This window comes from Sinocyclocheilus anshuiensis, unplaced genomic scaffold (assembly GCF_001515605.1).
Source record: "Sinocyclocheilus anshuiensis isolate Anshui unplaced genomic scaffold, SAMN03320099.WGS_v1.1 scaffold2578, whole genome shotgun sequence".
NCBI lineage: Eukaryota > Metazoa > Chordata > Actinopteri > Cypriniformes > Cyprinidae > Sinocyclocheilus > Sinocyclocheilus anshuiensis.
The window spans coordinates 22,157-27,718 of record NW_015552718.1 but is presented as its reverse complement, the minus strand read 5'-3'; the positions used below and the strand labels follow the sequence as shown (position 1 = coordinate 27,718).

Sequence of the window (5,562 nt, the reverse complement as noted above, 5' to 3'; positions counted from 1 at the left end):
GCCATGGCGGAACAGGGGGCTCAGGAGGCCATGGCAGAACAGGGGACTTTGGTTGCCATGGAGCATCAGGGGGCTCAGGAGTCCATGGCGGAGCCGGGGAATCAGGAGCCCTCCATGGGCTATACTCGGGAACAAGAGCCCTTCCTGGGCCTAATTCGGGATCAGGAGCCCTCCGTGGGCTCTCCTTCTGGAGTGAGTCTTGGGACTGGAGCAGACACTGGAGTGAGCTCTGGAAGGCGCTTATGAGGAGCAGGCACTGGGGCCTCATGAACGTATGAAGGGCTTGCCATATTAATGTTCAATGGGCTTGCCATATTATTGTCCGGCGGGCTTGCCGATGTTAGTTGGCCCAGAGCCAGAACAGCCGATTAAGGACAGCTTCTTGTAACGCCGTCACCGCGGCGAGCTTGCAGAACTCCCTGGCGTACTCGGAGAAGGGGATATCTTGACGGGATATGGCAAGGAAACGAGCTGCGAATCCATGCCGCGGGAAGGAAAAACCAGGAAACAAAAAACTTTCAAAAAACGGAAAAAGGAAAAATGAGGAGAAGGGGCGCTGCTTACTTTTGTTTTAGGTCTGGAATTCTGTCACGGTCAGTGGTAGTGTGAGGAGCGCGGAACGAGGAATGAGGAGACCAGGAGTACAAAACAAAGGGATTTATTCTTGTCACAGGGAATCACATGTAGCACGAGGAGAAGACATCAACATACAAAACCAGAAAAGGGAGAACTGAACGGGCTAGAACTAAAAAGGGATTCATTCTTGTCACAGGGAATCACACGTAGCACGAGGAGAAGACATCAACATACACGTGACACATACACATATATGTAGTTGTTTTTTTGGTGTTTGGCTTAGTGTTATGTTAGAATCATTATTATGCTCTTACACCTTTTGTTCTTTAATATGTTGAATTGTTTTTAGCTTTATTTTTGTTTTTCACTTAAATGTTAAGTTTTGAAATTTTGTTGTATGCATTTGTTATTTTTATTTTATTTATTTATTTTTAAAATTTTAAGTAGTATTTATAAAGTTTTAGCTTTTAGATTTGGATCTGTTTTTAGATGTTTTAATACTACAATTGATTGCTTCTGTTGTCCTCATTTGTTAGTCGCTTTGGATAAAAGCATCTGCTAAATGACTAAATAAATTTAATGTACAGATTTATTGAAATCAGCTATGGTTATCATTATGAAAACTTCCGCAGTCTAGAGAAAGATTCAAGGAACCAAATCGATTCACTGCTGGATTTAAATGCGGTTGGGATGAAAAACAAAACGTATTCAAATAGATTACAATTGAATATTAAAGCAATATTCCTAAGAAAACATTTAGTTTTAAACATTTCATTATAGAAAGGGGAAAAATAATAAACATATGGAATATTTAAATAATAAATTACCTGTTTTTTAATGATGTTAGTGTAGCCTCCATGACGTGAAGTAATTTAATTGTTTAATGAATTGTGTAAAAAATGTGACAAAATATTTCTTTCTCTAAAATATTTGAGATTTAACCAAAATATGTGTACATGGATGGAAATGTACTGCACATGAATGATGCTGTAATATGATGAACAAGTGTCATTTGATTTGTATTATTTGTATTTGTTATTTATTTTAATTTTAGTTAAATTATGTCTGAATTTATTATGTATGTATAGGTGTTTTATTAAGTTTTATTTAATTTAAGTTATTTTAATACTTCAACAAACTAAATGGAAATGAAATAATATATATTGAATTTATAAGTGTGTGTGTGTGTATATATATGTATGGTTGTACATACACGTATGTAGTGTTTTTTTGTTGTTTTTTTTGGTGTTTGGTTTAGTGTTGTTAGAATCATTATTATACTCTTATACCTTTTTGTTTAATATTTTGAATTGTTTTAGCTTTATTTTGTTTTTCATTTAAATGTTAATTTTGAAATTGTTGTATGCATTTGTCATTTTTATTTAATTTCTTTCTTTTTAAAATGTGTATAAGTAGTATTTATAAAGTTTTAGCTTTTAGTTTTGGATCTGTTTTAGTTAAGTTTAGTTAATATTACAATTGATTGCTTCTGTTGTCCTCATTTGTTAGTCGCTTTGGATAAAAGCATCTGCTAAATGACTAAATAAATAAATGTAATGTACAGATTTATTGAAGTCAGCTATGGTTATCATTATGAAAATTTCCACAGTCTAGAGAAAGATTCAAGGAACCAAATCGATTCACTACTGGATTTAAAGGCGGTTGGGATAACAGACAAAACTTATTCAAATATATTACAATTGAATATTAAAGCAATATTCCTAAGAAAACATTTCGTTTTGAACATTTCATTATAGAAAGGGGAAAAATAATAAACATATGGAATATTTGTAATAAATCACCTGTTTTTTAATGATGTTAGTGTGGCCTCCATGGCGTGAAGTAATTTAATTGTTTAATAATGAATTGAGTAAAAAATGTGACAAAAGATTCCTTTCTCTAAAATATTTTAGATTTTAACCAAAATATGTGTACATGGATGGAAATGTACTGCACATGAATGATGTTGTAATATGACGAACAAGCACCAAATAAGCAATTCTCAATCAACAGTCAGAAACAAGGAGAACAGAACAAATAAAGGGCAACAGGCAAATTGGCCACCTTAAGTAAATAGTTACTTTATTGTTTCACCATATTGATTCCATAAGTACTCCTTGATATATCATTTGTGAAGTATCGCTGGTCTATTAAAACATCAAACAGCAATCACATCAGAAATTAAAGGCAAATGAGAAAAAGAAAATGATAATGATCTTCTGATTTCCTTGTTGTTGTTTTTACATAATTCCAATACATGTAGGTTCACTTTTTCACTTATTTGTAAATAGAGCATAGATAAATACACAGCATAATATCTTACTAATTTAACCATGAATATGGTGTATTATCTTTGTATGTATTGCTAATATCTTTCATAATTGACATTTTTCACATTCAATATTTTTTTCAGAGGCATATTCCTAGTAAGTTTGTATCCACATGACAAACACATAAATGTGAAGTCATTTGAATAACAGTCCTTTATAAATACAAATTTGTGTATGTGTGTACATGTGTGTAAATTTGTCCACCTCTGATAGCACATCAAGACGTTTCAAGATTATTTAAACATGTTTGACAAAAAGCCACTGAAAGAAAATACTGTGTCCAAGGAGTAAATGTTGTCAAGACCCAAAGACCTAATATGTTTAAATTCCACTAGCAACTCTATCAGAACTCGTACTGGACTGAGAATCAGATCTTCTACCAGAAAGTCACCAGGCAGAAAGGAAGAAGTTCTTCTGCAAGAAAGTATTTCAGGCGGCTTCACATCTCCTCCATTTTCAGCCCCCTTCATAAAGTTTTCTGCCCAAAATTTGGCAAATTTTTCAGTCAGGTTCACATCTTCTCGTTTGATTTCAGCTCTCATTATAAAGTCATCTATCAGAACAATTGCAAAGATTTCAGCCAGGCGTATATCTCTTCTGCTTATAACAAACTTCATCAAGCCTTCTGCCAGAAAAACTGTATGTTTTTCTGACAGTCTCACATTTCCTCCTCTGCTTTCAACCCTCTTCAACTTTATTACAGAGTCTTGAATGTTCATCTTGAGTAGATCTACAATCATATACTTCACTCTAAACTGTTTGGAGAGCAAATTATCCCCGTCCACGTTTGGCTCTTGGCTTGATGACTTTACATATGTCAGAATCTGTGCGAGCTGAGACTTGTATGAATCTATTGCCATGTCAGCCCTTTGCAGGTCAGCCAATGCTCGTGCAATATAGCCAATGTCTTTCTTCTTAATAGTGGCCAATGCACGATTATAGAGAGGAATAATCTCCCAGCAAATACCGTCCCCCAAAGCTTTGGTGAACATCTCAATGCTTTCAGTAAGGCGGCCCTTCTCACAGAGATTGTTCCCAGATCTTATGTAATAGTAGACCATGGAGGACGGGGACTGTTTGCACAAAAGTTTTTGCTTTGCACTCGACAAGTCCAGCTTCAGCTGTTCCTTCATCGTCTCAGTGGGTTTTTCCTCACTGGAGTTCATCAGGAGCCACAAACCCCAGCACTCATGAAGAGAGGACACGATTACATCACGCTGGTCTGATAAAACATCATCTTCATAAACGCCATTCAAAATTTCAAGGTAGACAGAGAAAAGATCTTCCTTTTTTGTGATTTGTGGAATGTCTTTTTCAAGGAACCCAGAGAGTCTGATGTTCACCAGAATATTTCTGGCATCTTTTGCCTTTTCTAGATTGCTTTCCATGCATGGGAATGATTTCATTGTTAAGAGTCCTGTGAGAGCAGAAACCATTGCATCATGAGTTTGAGAGCTGTTATTTTTCAGGTAGCGATTAACTGCATCCTCAAATAAACCCTCTGTGGATCCACGTGGCATCAATATACTTGTAAGGCATGACATCAGTGTAGTAAGACGGTTCAGATGGCTGAATAAACTGGTAAAAGATGTGTTTAGGCTCATCACTAGTTTAACAGTGTCAGAGAAGTGACTGGCGCACATGATGATTTGAGCAGATCCTGGACTCCCTTGACGAGCCGTTCGTCCAAATGCTTGCTGTTCGACACGGACGTTCAGAGGTAAGAAGGTTTGCACCACAAACAGACCTCCAGCCTCATTTACACTTTCACTGACCTTTAGGTCTGTACCTCGACCTGCTAGATTAGTTGCAATGATGACGTCCCCCGCTTGGACTTCATTATATATTATCTTAGAGTTATCCATGTTGTTATTCACATACATTTTCTAACATTACAGACGGTCCTGATCCACTCGTCTTCTTCAGCAATCACCAAACCCTCCAACTCATAAAGTTTCCTTCATCTAAATGAGGGAATCTTACACGTCTCATTGCCATTGTAGAGTTTCTTCAGCATGTCAAGCTCTGTTTGGTCCCCCAAAGTTCCCGTGATCCCATAGATATTTTTGTATTTCTTAAATAAACCCACATTAGACATGAAGTTTGATTAGATTCATGTTGGACAGTTTAGTTTGGTGTTTCATCTCCAGGAACTGCTGAAGTCCTTCTCCCCATCTCATGTTGTTCTGCACGACACCAGTGCATTTGTAATCAACAGGAACAACTCCATCTCCATGAAAAATGTATTCATGCCCTACAGTCATTTTGGTGGCTTGCAGAGCATTTTCAATCCAGGTTTGCAACTTTCCATCAATGAGATCTTGAAAGCCTGGGATACAAGATTCATTTTGTTCCCCTTTTGATTCATACTGCAAATACTTTTTAATAATTTTACTCAATGATTTAACTAGAGAGTCCTCATAGTACACTAAACGACATTTTCCATTTCCCAGGAGCAGAACAGATATTGCTTGGAAATGTGGAAGCTCTGTAATACACAGAATACGCATTTTAATATGTTATACTGGCAGTTAAGTTCAATATTTGCTTTGCGACAGAGATAACAGTTGGCTAGTGATGCGCTTTTAGATGCTTACCCTTGCGCGCCGTCGAGCAAACCAAGTGTTGTCGTCGTCTGCGTGCTGTTGTTATAGTT

The 5,562-nt window shown here is 36.6% G+C and overlaps 1 pseudogene; it reads right to left on the bottom strand.

Moving 5' to 3' along the window:
* Positions 1–3,262: 3,262 nt before the first annotated feature.
* Positions 3,263–5,562, bottom strand: part of LOC107667796 (protein translocase subunit SecA-like) — a 6,567-nt pseudogene continuing 4,267 nt past the window's right edge.